At 34.5% G+C, this 16,065-nt stretch overlaps 1 non-coding gene across 1 annotated transcript; it reads left to right on the top strand.

Moving 5' to 3' along the window:
• Window positions 1–450: 450 nt before the first annotated feature.
• On the top strand, window positions 451–623 carry LOC131873841 (small nucleolar RNA SNORA23). The gene has a single exon (XR_009371731.1). It is a non-coding gene; the product is annotated as a small nucleolar RNA SNORA23 (small nucleolar RNA).
• The last annotated feature ends 15,442 nt before the right edge of the window (window positions 624–16,065 follow it).

The following is a 16,065-nucleotide window of genomic DNA, read 5'->3' as shown; positions in this document are numbered from 1 at the left end:
GGATTATACTTACCTCATAACAATCTTCATGATTTTTCTCATGCTCACATGATCCACCAAGATCCTTAGTATCTACTTGCTGCTCCAAGACTCTACTATGGTAGATCAAGAAAAATCACCCTCTTCATGGTCAACAAAGCAAGAAATCTCATCAAATGAGAGAGATAAGTCCTCTTATTCCTTTTCATCCCTTACATGTCTGGTACCTTGTTGTTGCAACTGCTAATCTTTATTTTTCTCTTGTGGTAAGGGTAAGTCTTCATCCTTACAAGCATATGGTATCTTACACATACATACATGCATAAGTATATATATACAAACATACATAGATATGAAGGATAGATAAAAGAAAAGGGATGGAAAATAGTAAGAGTTTAACAAACTAAGACTATTAACCTATTATACAAAATAAAAGCAAGAGGAAGGTTGTAGAGCTATATGAATTTATGTGTGTGTGTGTGTGCATATATATGCATCTGTGTGTATGTGTTGTGTGTGTGTGTGTGTACACACACACACACACACACACACACACACATATGTATATATACACACATATATATGCATATATATATATGTATATATGTGTGTATATATATACATATACATATATATATACATATACATATATATATATATATACATGTATATATATGTATATGTATGTATATATATGTATATGTATATGTATATGTATATGTATATGTATATGTATATGTATATGTATATGTATATGTATATACATATAAATATACATATACATATACATATATATGTATATGTATATATATACATATACATATATATGTATATATATATGTATATATATATGTATGTATATATATTGTAATGTTGGTGAAAGAGGGTGATGAGGAAATCCAAAGGAAAGTTTTTCTCTCCTCAAGAGAAGGGGAAAAAGTTTCACAGCAGATTCTCCTTAACCTTTCCATGCACATTACATTTAAAAGAGGGGGGAGAATTCACTAGATCCAATCTCCATAGGAAGAGATTAAATAATTCACTATATCCAATCTCAATAGGAAGAGATTAAATACTAAGTGAATTACCAATTGATTTGGAAAGTAAAAGTAACCCCTCTTTTAGAATGTAAAAGGTTGAATTATGCAATTTAAGACTAAGTGTGAAAGTGACAAAGAAATGACTATAACTTGAGATAGGAATGTGGGATGAAGTTGTGCACCTAGAATTGGTAGTAAAATATCGAGATGAAGCTCCCCTACAAATTTGAGCAAAATTTGTTGAGACCGTGTTGAAAGTGCACACGATTCTCCGAAAAATCCGCACACTAAAAAGGGTTTTTTCGCCTCTAAAAAATGAAGTCCAAATCTACAAGTACAGTTGTGCCTACAACCTACACACAAAAGAAATGAAAAAGGGTTGGGATTGGGGGTTTGCCTCTGTGTCAAACCCCAGTTTTGGAATTAACCAAATGATGAAAAGTAGTACTTGCAAGTAAATGTAAATGAAAGACTGAAATAGAATTCACCTCAAGGGAGGATACAATTGAAATTTTGATAGAGTTTCTTGTGTGGAATCGAATGATGAAAGAGATCCCCTCTTCAATGGTTGAATCCTTGACTTGAATGCAACACCTAGCCTTAAAAGGAGACTTGAAAATGCTCAATGCTTGAAAGGAATTCTTGAATGCTTCAATGCTTGAATGACCTTACTTTCACTTGTTGAACTTATGTAAATAGGAGAGAAGAATGCATCTTATATACACATCTATTAGGGTTAACTGACTGATTTTTTGTCATAGGCCGACATAGGTAAACTTTTCCTTCTTTCCAAATGCAAATCCCAATGAAGAATAAATGCATAGGGGGCCCAAAATAGGGCAAGGATAGGCGCACCATGCCCCGGTCCTACCCTAATTCAAGATAGGAAGTAGCATAGGAGACTATGGGGTGCGAGGAGATGCAAGCTTCAGACAGTGTGAGAATGTTTTGGGTCTCCAGTCAAGCTTAGGGATTTGTTTAGCCAATGTGAAGACCCAAATGTGGTTGAAAGTTGCAATGTCACAATTTTATGATGCTACATTTAGCCCCACTTTAGCGAGAGTATAAGTGTACGCCAATACTATCGGTAAAGTACAAGGAAACAAGATTGAAATACTTTCACCACGTCAAGCAGGCATGGTACACCAAACCCCCGGTGGACTAAGGATTTTACAACATCGATTGAAAAAGTAAAAGGGAAGATCAAGAGGGAAGGACCATGACTACATGTAGGAAGGTTTCCCTCACCATGAGTCGTGAAAGGAAGGGATACCAAAAATTACAAAGCATAGCCAAGTTCACTAAGTAACTTTGAGTATCAAGATGGAAAATATGAGCGGAGTGTATTCACCCACATTAAAGTGATTCCGTACACCTTATCGGGAGAGATTTCTTTAAGGTAGGATACACCCAAGAGAGAGAGAGAGAGAGAGAGAGAGAGAGAGAGAACATCTTCCACTAATACATTTAGTCTGTAATTTCGATGGAAGTTTCTGATGGAGAAGGTATATTGTGACCAAATTTGATTTCTTTTTAAGAAATGCCGAAATTCGTCAGAATTCTGATGGTAATTTCACATCTGGTTTTGACGGAGAAGGCATTAGTAATTAATTTTTTTTTTTTCAAAAACGTGCCCACGTTCATCAAAATTTTGATGACAATGGGCATTATACTTATAAAAAAAAAGAGGACAAGTCATTTGTGCATTTGCAATCCCATGTAGGCTTTTGCGTCGAGCTCAACCCCTGGCAAGATCAAACAACACACTCACCATTCAAGGTAGAATATTCACCTTCATTTTGGATTTGCATAATATGAGGAATTTCTAAATCTTCACCTTCATTCATTGAATCTTCGGATTTTCTTAATATTTGCATGAGAAATTTCAAATTTACATAATATGAGGAATTGCTTGGGTAGAATCTTCACCATTCGACGTAGCTAAATCTTCACCTTCATTCATTGATTTGCATATATGAGGAATTGCTTGCATCCCATTCGACGTAGATATTCATTGCATTTCACAACTACCCGTGCTTTTTCATTCCTAGGTCAACATTATTGGAAGTATTTTAATGTTTCCCCCATGCCTCAGTTGTCAATGTTCAATCTTCCCCTTTCACCACCGTGAATTCTATATGGCTAAGAGGGAAATCAACCTCTCTTTCTCTTTTCTCTCTCTCCCACCCTACCCCTACCATGGCACTACGACATATACACAATGAAGAACGAGCTAACCGGTTAAAGGATTAAGCTTTCATTGGTAGCATTGATGAGTTTCCACTTCTCATTAGAAGATAGAGTAGGAGAGGCCATTATCAAACTATTTTTGTAGTTATCAACCACACCCCCTCTAACAGTGAGGTAGTTCCAAATAGTTACTTAAATTTTTCATGTTTTATGTTAAGGTCTGTAGTTGGAAAAGAATATTCCTTTTCTACTATTTTTTTGTCTATTGTGTTTCCTTGCACATTTACAAATGTGTGTGAGAGTCATCTTGAACCAGTTCTAGGGTGGTATCTAGTAGAGGAAGCTTCATAACATTATAGTTTGTGTTAATATGTTCCAAACAAAAATGTAAATAAAAAATTGACAAATATACCTCAATTTTGAAATTCTTTAATGTTTCTAGAACATGTTAGTGTATTATTTCATCATGGAAAATCATAATGTAGTTGATCATAACTGATGTAACAAAGTTGTATCCTTGAATGCATTGTTCCTTGATTATAAATCTATGATCAATTGATTTGAATTACTTGATTGAAAAATTGGTAGATGTGGGTTGGAGTTGATAGGGGTTTGAAATGAGAAATAGACTTGTATCTATATGCAGCTTGCACCTTTTCAAATTGAACATTTGGAAAAGTCCAAATTTGGACAGGAAACTCCTACTATTTGTGAATCCAACATTCATCTTTCAAATTCTAGGTCCAATTTCCATGAATAAGGGCTCCCAATACCCTAGTCCTAGAAAATTGAGCCATGAGGAACATCATAATAAGGGAATGAACCAAATTTATGGAAACACTCTCAAAACTAAGTACAATTAGGCATAAATAAGGCACAACCACTAAAGTGAGTCCAAACCTCGTGTATATTTATAAAGAGATACAACTTATGATGCAATATTTAGCCCCGTCTTAGTAAGAGTATGAAATTATGCTCATGTACTCTTGGGAAAAAATGGAGAAACCAAATATTCTTTCACCAAGATATTGAAGAGTCGAGATGACTACAAGTTTGGAAAGGTGGTAGCTCCCAAGACTTATGATTGTTGGCATTATAACAGACAATAAGAGATTGTTGGCATTTCAATTAGGATATTGAGAAGGTTGTTGATAATTATGATATAACTGATTAAGGATGTTTACTGTCTTCACAATATTATTTTGTCATTGATGTCAACAAATTGATTTTCTGATTTAGTAGGATGTTGCCATATCTTAAGAAGTATGTTTTGAAGAGAATTAAGATGTCCATAAAAGACATAGAAAGAATGTGATGAATAAGGGGAGGAATAAGTTATTCAATGGGAAACTATTACTGAGTTAGACAATGATGAGATCATGTTGTTTAGATTGTTTTGATATCCTACATATGCTATTGTTTGTAAGGTTAATACTATACTATGTTACCAAGCAAGGAACCTAGTTGGTAAACCCTAAGAAACCTAGTCGGTAAACCCTAAGGTTATCACTATCAGTTATTGGAAGTCGAATGTCTACCAAGTGAAGTTTAGTATTTACCGAGTTGCAACCGAGTAATAACAGAATGCATTGGATGTATATATGTGTTATTTAATGATGGAAGCTGATGAGCTAGATATGATTAAATGATTGATAAAACATGTATGAAGTTTGTTAAGGATCTATGGAAATGGAAAATCGGCAGAAAGATCTACAACTCAGATTAAACTGCAATACCCTAGCACAAGTTCCAAGGTGAGGTAAAACATTTTCTGATCGAACGATACAGTTAACCTAGTCAAGATTAAAGATCTGATGGCTATGATTGATCATAGGAAATGTGATCAAAGAGATTAAGTGATTAGCAAATTGTTTATAAATAAGGAACTATTGATAAACAATGCATACGGGCAAGTGTAAGCACATGGATGCTACATAGCGATTACCGAGCCCAAAACCGTGAAGACCTATTTGAATAACAGAGTAAGGAGCCCAACAAAGGGACAAGATAAGTTGTATGACTAGATTGTATTGAGAAAATAATAATCTGCTTTAGCATTTTAGATGCAAAGTTGCAGACATACTCATTACTGTTGTTTATTTGTAAGTGACAGAAAATCTTTTAACCGAGTGGACTTAATAGTCTTATTTGTAAATCCTCTAGCAAGGTGACATTCTGATTGAGTGTTTGAAACCCTTTAACAAGGTCACCTCTAACAAGGTGAAGATCCTAATAGATCTAAGGGAAATCCCTTAACCAGGTCTCATCTAGCAATGTGTTTGTAATCTTTAACAGGATTTGCTTTTGACTGGGCATACTCTAGAAGAGTATATTTCTTAGTGGGTCCGAAATCCCACAGTGGTTTTTCCCTATTTGGGTTTCCATGTTAAATCTGGTGTTATGAGAGTTGTTATGATTATGTGTTCTTAAGGTTTCATGTTTTATAGTTTTGATTACATATATTTGTTTAAGCTACCGAGGTTGAATCTGTTGAATATATTGAAGATTAAGTTTGTATGATTCACCCCCCCCTCACATCTTATTAACTATTGACTTAAAAGTTATCAATTGGTATCAAAGCTTTGGACTCCAGAAGAAAAGTTTAAAGGTACTTGAGGAAAAGATCCAAAGATGTATAAGAGGGATGCACCGACGCTGAATAAGTCAAGTTTCTCTACATGGCAGAAAAGGATGAAGCTGCACCTATCAGGAGTTGGAGAATATGTTGTATGTTATCTGGAGAAAGATTTCATTACACCTAGCACCTATCCATTGACAATGGAAGAGATAAAGTCAAAGAAAGAACATATTCAAGCAATGATTGAAATAACATCTGCATTGACCAACTCAGAGTTTAATGATCTAGAAGGCTGTAATGATGCCAAGGCAATGTGGGACAAGCTCATATCTGTGTATGGTGGTGATGAACATGTTCAAAGAGAAAAAGTGGATAGTCTAAGAGGACAAATTGAATCTATGAGAATGAATGAAGGTGAGAACATAACCCAGTATAGTATAAGGTTAAAAGAGATTTTCAATCAAATCAAAGGAGCAGGAGGAACCATTGAAGAGAAGGATGTCACAAGTAAGTTATTAAGAACCCTTCTACCTGCTTATGCAGTCCGAGTCTCTGCAATCAATGAATTGAGGTCTATACCCAATATGAAAGTTTCTTTGGATGCTACTATTGGTAAGCTACATGCATTTGAGTTAAGTAACCTGGATAATAGTGGGTCTTTGGTAAATAAACTGAGTCTGCATTTAGTTCTTTTCATCTTGATGAATCTAATGATTACAATCATAGAAAGTATAAGTACTTTGAAGGGAATCATAGTGGAGCAAGTGAAAGATTTCACAAAAACATGGAGGAGGTACACAAACATTATGAAGAAATCAGAAAGCAAGAAGAGTTTGAAGCATTATTAGCTAGAAGGCTACCGAGAGGAAAAGGTAAGTACAAAGGAAAGTTGCCTTTGAAATGTTTTAACTATGATAGAATGGGACATATGGCTTCTAATTGTCCTAACAAAGAATCCAGTGAAAAGAGAGATTACCGAGATGATAGACAAAAAGATAATCATTACAAAGGACACCAAGACTTTAGAAGAAGAGATTAAAAGACATGTCTAATAGCTGATGAGGAATCTAATGATGATAAATCAGATGAAACTAATACAGAGGAAGTTGTTTATGTGGCTATCAAAGATGGATCAAATGAAGAAAGGTACAAAGAAAAAGATTTAATATCTCACATAAATACTAATGATTCTTGGATCATAGATAGTGGATGCTCACATCACATGACAGGTGATAAACACAAGTTTGTTATGTTAGAAGATTATGATGGAGGTTATGTAAGATTTGGTAATGATGCACCATGTCTAGTGAGAGGTAAAGGATCTATAACACTTCTTGACAATGCTAATTGTAATGATGTTTATTGGGTTGAAGGTTTGAAATACAATTTGTTGAGTGTAGCATAGCTAAACAATATAGGATACCAAATAGAGTTTCAGAAAGGAATTGTCAAAGTTCATGACAAGCATGGGAAGTTAGCAGCTACTAGGACACAAACAAAAGGTAACACATTTCACCTTGACTCAACTCAGAATAAGTGTCTATATGCAAAGATAGATGATACCTGGTTATGGCATAAAAGGTTTTGTCATGTAAATTTTGATAATCTAATCAAAATAAGCAAGAAGCATCGAGTAAGAGGTCTACCGAGTCTTGAGAAACCTGAGAATGCTATATGTCGAGGATGCCAGATGGGCAAGATGATAAGATCAAGCTTTACAAGTAAGTCCTACACTTCTAAGGGAATTTTAGATCTTGTGCACACTGATCTTTGTGGTCCTATGAAAGTTCAGAGTTATTATGGTGATAAGTACTTCATATTATTTGTGGATGATTACTCAAGGATGATGTCAGTAATGTTTTTAAAAGAAAAATCAGAAGCTTTGCAATTGTTTAAATGGTACAAGGAAAGAGTTGAAAATGAAATAGGAAGACAACTAAAATGTCTTAGATCTGATAGAGGAGGTGAGTTCACTTCTAACGAATTTAACTTATACTGCAATGATTATGGTATAAAGAGGCCAGTATCTGCACCGAGAACACCCCAGCAAAATGGGATAGCCGAGAGGAGAAACAGATCAATTGTGGATTTTGCAAGAACCTTGATGATAGAAAAGAAGGCACCTCAAACATTTTGGAGAGAAGCAATCAGCACTGTAGTTTACACCCTGGACTAAGTACAACTGAAGAAAGGAACCTTGAAGACACCATATAAAATCTGGTATGACAAGAAACCTAAGGTAAGTTATTTTAAAATCTTTGGAAGTAGATTCTATGTTCACAAAGATGACATAAATGGTAAGTTTGATCAGAAAAGTGAAGAAGGAACATTTCTTGGTTATTCTTCTAGAAGCAAAGCATTTAAATGTCTGATCAAATCCTCTAACAAAATAGTAGAAAGTGCAAATGTGAAAATTGATGAATTTGCAGAAATAAATGATGAAGGAAACTGCAAAGAACTAGAAGATTATGAAGGATTTGTATATGTTCAATCGAGAAGTCCTATTGAAGGAAATGAAGAGAATATCCAGTTACCGAGTGATGAAGAAGATCATACAGAGCCTATCCAGCTTGTATTAGCCAAGTATGTCAGAAGGAATCATGCATCAAGTCAGATTATAGGAGATAAGGATGATCCTGTGATGACAAGAAACAAACTGAGATAGAACACATGTTTAATATCTGAATTTGAACCAAGGATATTGAAAGAGGCATTTAATAGTGAAGATTGGATAAATTCTATGATAGAAGAGATTGATCAAATCAAGAAGAATGACACATGGACACTGGTCCCTAGACTGAAGGACAAAAATGTAATCGGTACAAAGTGAATTTTTAGAAACAAGCTGAATGAAAAAGGTGAGGTCATTCGAAATAAAGCAAGACTAGTTTGCAAAGGTTATGCTCAAGAAGAGGGAATTGATTATGGTGAGACTTTTGCACCTATGGCAAGACTTGAAGGAGTAAGAACATTGTTGGCATACGCTGCTTACAATAATTTCAAAGTATATCAAATGGATGTCAAATCTGCATTTCTAAATGGTATATTAGAAGAAGAAGTTTTTATTGAACAACCTGAGGGATTTGTTGAAGGAGATAATAAAGATCAAGTATGTAAATTGAACAATGCTTTATATGATCTGAAACAAGCACCTAGAGCATGGTATGAAAGATTGCACTCTTATTTAATCAAGATTGGTTTAATAGGGACAAGTGAAAATAGCAATATGTACATGAAGAATGATGAAAATGGAATACTGATCTCAGCCATATTTGTTGATGATATTATCTTTTGTGGAAATGGCTCTTTATGCAAGAACTTTGGAAATAAAATGAGCAAAAAATTTGAGATGTCATTAATCGGTGAGATAAAGTATTTTATAGGTCTACAGATACTGCAAATGAAAGATGAGATTTTCATTACTCAATCCAAGTACATAAAGGAAATCTTAAAGAAATTTGGAATGGAGGATTCAAAACTAGTAAATACTCCTATGACTACCAACTGTAAACTATCAAAGAATGATGAATCTGCATCTGTTGATGAGACACTTTACCGATATATGATTGGAAAGTTGCAATATGTTGTTCACAGCAGGCCAAATATAGCACATGCAGTAGGTATAGTTGCAAGATTTTCTGCAGATCCCAAGGAAATACACATGACAACAATCAAGAGAATTTTTGGATACTTGAAAGGTACTGAGGATTATGGCTTAGTATATCAGAAAGGAAATGACTTTGATTTAAAAGTTTATACTGATATTGATTGGGCAGGCAACATAGATGACAGGAAAAGCACAAGTGGTGGAGCTTTCTTTTTAGGAGAAAGACTAGTGAGTTGGCTTAGCAAGAAACAAGGATGTATTTCACAGTCAATAGCAGAAGCTGAATATGTTGCTGCAGAATTAAATTATACCAATATAGCATGGATCAAACAACTATTGGAAGGCATAAATGAGAAAGCAATCGAGCCAGTAGCTATATTCTGTGATAATACTAGTGCCATTAACATTTCAAAGAATCTTGTTATGCACTCTAAGACAAAGCACATCTCTATCAAATATCATTATCTTAGAGAAGAAGCTCAAGAGAAGAAAGTGGTATTGGAGTATGTTAGTTCAAAGGAACAAATAGTAGATATTCTCACCAAGCCATTGCCAAGGGACATGTTCAAAGGAACAAATAGCAGATATTTTCACCAAGCCACTGCCAAGGGACATTTTTGAGTATCTCAGAAGTAAGTTAGGGGTCCTACCCCTATCCTCTACTCACTAACCGAGTTCGGTGAAAGCATCAATTCAATGACTCTAAAGAATATCTTTTAGGAGTTGATGCTGATTTACACACTTTAGGATGTTTTCTAAAGGTGTGCAGGAAACAAAAATAGGGAATAGGAATTGAAGATAAAATGCTCTAACCGATACTGAGTTGATACCGAATAGCAAAGGAATTACTTCACACAGGAAGAAATTATGTATTAGTTTTCTTTTGGCATTATTGTCAAAGGGGGAGAAGACTAATGTATGGGGGAGAAGACTAATGACAGGGGGAGAGAATTTCAGCAATTTGAGCAATCACAATCACAACAATCTGAATTCGAATCTTTTAGGTCAAATCAATTGGTTTTTCTATCAATGCCAAAGGGGGAGATTGTTGGCATTTCAATTAGGATATTAAGAAGGTTGTTGATAATTATGGATATAACTGATTAAGGATGTTTACTATCTTCACAATATTATTTTGTCATTGATGTCAAGAAATTGATTTTCTGATTTAGTAGGATGTTGCCATATTTTAAGAAGTATGTTTTTAAGAGAATTAAGATGTCGGTAAAAGACACAAAAAGAATGTGATGAATAAGGGGAGGAATAAGTTATTCAATGGGAAACTATTACCAAGTTAGACAATGATGAGATCATGTTGTTTAGATTGTTTTGATATCCTACATATGTTATTGTTTGTAAGGTTAATACTATACTATGTTACCAAGCAAGGAACCTAGTTGGTAAACCCTAAGGTTATCGCTATCAGTTAATGAAGGTGGAATGTCTACCAAGTGAATTTTAGTATTTACCGACTTGCAACTGAGTAATAACAGAATGCATTGGATGTATACATGCATTATTTAATGATGGAAGATGATGAGCTAGACATGATTAAATGATTGATACAACGTGTATGAAGTTTGTTAAGGATCTATGGCAATGGAAGATCGATAGGAAGATCTACAACTCAGATTAAACCGCAATACCCTAGCACAAGTTCCAATAAATATATGCAAGTTCCAAGGTGAGGTAAAACATTTTCCGATCGAAGGATACATTGAACCATGTCAAGATTGAAGATATGATGGCTATGATTGATTATGGGAAATGTGATCAAAGAGATTAAGTGGTTAGAAAATTGTTTGTAAATAAGGAACTGTTGATAAACAATGCATGCAGGCAAGTGTAAGCACAGGGATGCTACATAGTGATTACCAAGCATAGAAGCTTGAAGACCTTTTTGAATAACAGAGTAAGGAGCCCAACAGAGGGACAAGATAAGTCCTATGACTAGATTGTATTGAGCAAATAAGAATCTACTTTAGCATTTTAGATGCAAAGTTGCAGACATACTCATTACTATTGTTTATTTTTAAGTGAAAGAAAATCTCTTAACCGAGTGGACTTAACAGTCTTATTTGTAAATCCTCTAGCAAGGTGACATTCTAATTGAGTGTTTGAAACCCTTTAACAAGGTCACCTCTAACAAGGTGAAGATCCTAACAGATCTAAGGGAAATCCCTTAACCGGGTCACATCTAGCAATGTGTTTGTAATCTTTAACATGATTTGCTTTTAACCGAGCATACTCTAGAAGAGTATATTTCTTAGTGGGTCCAAAATCCCACAGTGGTTTTTCCCTATTTGGGTTTCCAAGTTAAATCGGGTGTTATGAGAGTTGTTATGATTATGTGTTCTTAAGGTTGCATGTTTTACAGTTTTGATTACATATATCTGTTTAAGCTACCGAGGTTGAATCTGTTGAATATATTGCAGATTAAGTTTGTATGATTTACCCCCCCCCCCCCCCCCCCTCTCATCTTATTAACTATTGGCTTAAGAGTTATCAATGATATTTCCAATCTACAATATTGAGATAAAAGGGAGTACAAAGTGAGTAATATGATTAACATTGATAACACACATGGAGAATGCAAAACAAAAAGTTATGACATTTAGAACTAGTAAGATTCATATATTCTCACTAGGAACCATAGAAAAAAGACAAGGCATAGACCTAGGACTAGTAAGATCCTTATATAGTTACTAGGAGTCATGTTAGAGACACATAAAAGCATGATACCCAAGTTAGTAAGATCCTCTAATACTTAGTCATAGATCACATTCTAACAACAAATAGAAGGTCATACCTTAGTAACCTAACTAGTCCATGAGTAGTAGCTCAAAATGTTATTAAAGCTAGGTTTGGTTAGGAGCCCCAATAACCTATAATGTGTCTTATAATGGGTGTTGAAAACAATCTACACTCAAGCCAACAATGGGATGGTAAGAAAGGGGGTAGTAGATCAATGGTAGAAAAATTTATTAACAAATAGAATGCCTTAAGTTGGATTCCTAGCTATTTTATGAGTATTAGCTTAACATTTTCATGCGTAAATAACATCTACTCCCAACACTACCATAGATCCAACTTCTGCCATTTCTCTTTCCACAACCTCTAGTCACCTTCATGTACCAAGTCCACTATCATCCACCATATGGCCTATTTATCAAATTTATTTCTTCTACATGTAAAAGCCATATGAACAAGATGGAATGACAATCGGTAGATGTAAAATCCATATTCCACAACCTTTGCTAATATCCTTTCTGCCAGTGCCAAAATGTGAGATTTGTAACAAGATGCGAGATCCATCAAAGCATAATGGAGATGAGATTTCTAAAAAGATGGTAGATCAAACAATGTAGGAAAGAATTGATTAAAAATAAATACAAGATTGCAATTTATAGAGTTTAGTAAAAGGGGAAATGAACAAACATAACACTACTTTGGAAGGTTGCAGAGATGGTGCATGGCACAATATAGAGACAAGCTATGCAAGAAACAAGAATAGAAAAGATCATAAATATAATTGCCATAAATATAATTGAAACTCTACCATAAATATAATTTCCATGTGTTTGATCAAATCAATAACTATCTAAACAATTGAAATTCTAGGGAGATACATTAAATGTGAAGAGGATTGATGTGCATGGATATTGTTAATTGCATATTTGAATAAATATTTTATTGTAATCTTTATGTCAGTTCAATTAATGTGCAAACTTTACCCTCTTTGGAAGCTGCCATACCATTCAAATATTCATGTATTGGGACCTAATTGTGAAAGTTTGAGGTCCATTGGGAAAAAAGTTGTCATATTGCCATGACAGCTTTTGTATTTCTTGTAGCAACTTCTTAAAAATATGGTTGGAAAGTTATTTTATGGTGGTTTGAGATTTTAACCCACTTGGATGGGAATAAATAGGCCTTTGGCATGCCATCCAAGAGTTTTGCTTAATGAAATTGGGGTTTTATGTGCATTTTTTGATGTTTCAGTTTGATTCTCTTCATTTTTCATTGTTTAAATTATCATAATTTGATGGGAAGTCGATTAGATGTGGTAGAGTAGTGATTTAACTTCATTTTTTCTTTTTGTGGCATTGAATTTTATTGTGTTTTAAAGAAGATATCATAGTTTTTCCAAAAAATGTCAAAACCTTGCCTAGTGTTTACCGAGAGGAGTAAATAATGAATAGTTCGGTCGCCCATGCATATAAATTCACCCAAATGTGTGGAAAGACCTTTGTTCATGCTATGTAAAGTATTATGTTGTGTGGAGGGATCCAAATTATATTTGGTACGTGTTTGGGCATGAGGACAGTTTGATATCTCTATGTATCAGACACTAAAAGGTAGTAAGAGTGAAGAATTTGGTGGGAATACCAAGCTATTGGTATTTTTAAGTGGTTGATGATAGAGAGAGGGGTGAGGGGACCCTATTCAACCTTTGGAAGTGTTTGTGGATCAATACCAAATGAAATAGATTAAATTTCTATGACTGTCCTAAGGGTATTAATTGTCATAGTCATAGTTTTACTAGTGATATTATTTTTGTTTTGATAGAGTTGTGTCTGTAAACCCAAATGTGGACATGTAATGGAGTCATGAGATGTCTTAAGACTAAATCAATACCTAACAACAAGATAGTGTGTAGGCACCTAAACTATGAAAGTAATACATATTGGAAGGCACATGTGATGATGCCATGAAAGGTCTAATATCCCTATGTATCAGACTGAGAAAACCAGTGAAAGACCAAAAAAAAATGCATTGAGAAGGCAAAAGGTTGAATTTCCCAATCTTTGGTGTTGAAGTGATGTGTGGGGATCCTACATTTTCAAAGGGTGGAAAAAGAATAAGCATTTTATTTACCGTCCTTATAGACCATCCATCATAACAATGATTACCAATGATGTGTGTGTTGCAAACAAAGTTCTAGAGGAAGGCTCTCTCTATTGTAATACCAAGTTAGTGTTCATAGACCTTGTGTAGGGTCCTCCAAGCCTAGAGTAAGGATTTTGAAGCCTACATACATTTATTTGGCCTTGTGGCCATCAATGTGTGTTGACCCAATAGGAGAAGTCTTGAGATTGACAATTTTGGAAGTGTGGCATTGTTGAGAGCCAACACTTATGTGTGAACCCTGTCTTCACATATTATGATTAGTTGCCATGATACTTAACCCTATCCTCATGGTGTTGGATCAATTCATACTAGTGTGTTTTGTTGAAGAAATAGCATGCGAGAAGTTTGATGTAGAGGCAAGGGTAGAACTCAGTATTTCATATTAGGACAACAACCACATTGATTAGGCAAGTCAGATAAGGTCTCTCCAATGTTTAGGATACACAAGGGCAGCATTAGTCATGTAAGTATGCATGAGCATGAGCATGGGAATGGATAGTTGCTGTCCTTTTAGACTGATTTGGACAGTATTGAGAGGATCCTATAAGGATGACTATCACCATACTCTCGATGACTTCACAACATTGATAATGAATTCACATTAGACACTCATGGATTACCCCAATTAGACATTAGTCAACTTAATATATGATACAAGGATTGCATACCACAAAGCCATTAGATATGTTTTGAGATGAAAAAGAAGAGTTAAATGGTTTTAGTTTAATTTTCATAATTTCTATGTTCAAGTAATTTAATTTGGTATATTATACTGAAACGTGATTTCATAACTAACATTTCAACTTCTATATAACTAGTTCTATAGCCCGATTTTCTTGCCTGTGAGGAAAGACCATGTCAAACAATATTAGTGAGCAACAAAATAATGAGAATTGCTAGATTATGGTCTAAATTGAAAAGAAAAGGTGATGGATAATGTTATTGTACCTGCAATATTTGTAAGGGGTTAAAGACTAGAAGACTTCTAATCAAAACAGCTAAGAAAAATTGTAGGTTGCATGGTCACATTGAAGGTGGACATGATTATCATCCATTGGTAAGTTTTTCATTATATCATTTTAACAATTTATATACATAAGAAATCACTTGATGATGAGATCATGATCATGGTTTATTTATGTTTATTAATTTTATATAGGTCGAGCACCCAAGAGCACATGATATGGATCAACACAACCTAGAGAATATGGTTTTCAAAGTGGACGAACATGGAGGTGTGAATATCAAAGCTGAAGATAATGATCTCATGGAAGATGACGATCATGAGCCACAAAACACAATTGAAGATGATGGTACAAATACATTGATCCATGACACATTTAGTACTCGCACAACTAATCGTGATGATGAAGATGACCTTGATGTTTTTCATGATGTCCCTCTACTTGAGAAGGCATCAGAGGCCCTTTACGAAGGCTCCTAGACAACTCTTCTCTCCATTGTATTGTTGTTGGTGAACTTGAAGTTTATGAATGGTTTATCCAACATAACAATCTCACGTATGTTAAGGTATGCCATATATGTCATAATAAATGGTGAATCATGTTGTACCATTAATATTCTTTATATTAACAAATTATATTTTTTTGTTGTAGATTGATAGGTGAGTTTTTGTTACCACCATCAAATATTATACCTCACTCATACCAAGAATTATCTGCCATTATGAAAGATATGGGAATGGAGTATGGAGCAATAGATTATTGTCCCAATGACCATATTATATATCACAAACAACG

The sequence above is a fragment of the Cryptomeria japonica genome, chromosome 2, assembly GCF_030272615.1.
Source record: "Cryptomeria japonica chromosome 2, Sugi_1.0, whole genome shotgun sequence".
Taxonomy (NCBI): Eukaryota; Viridiplantae; Streptophyta; class Pinopsida; order Cupressales; family Cupressaceae; genus Cryptomeria; species Cryptomeria japonica.
Note: the sequence above shows the minus strand (reverse complement) of the source record. Positions and strands in the feature narration are given on the sequence as shown.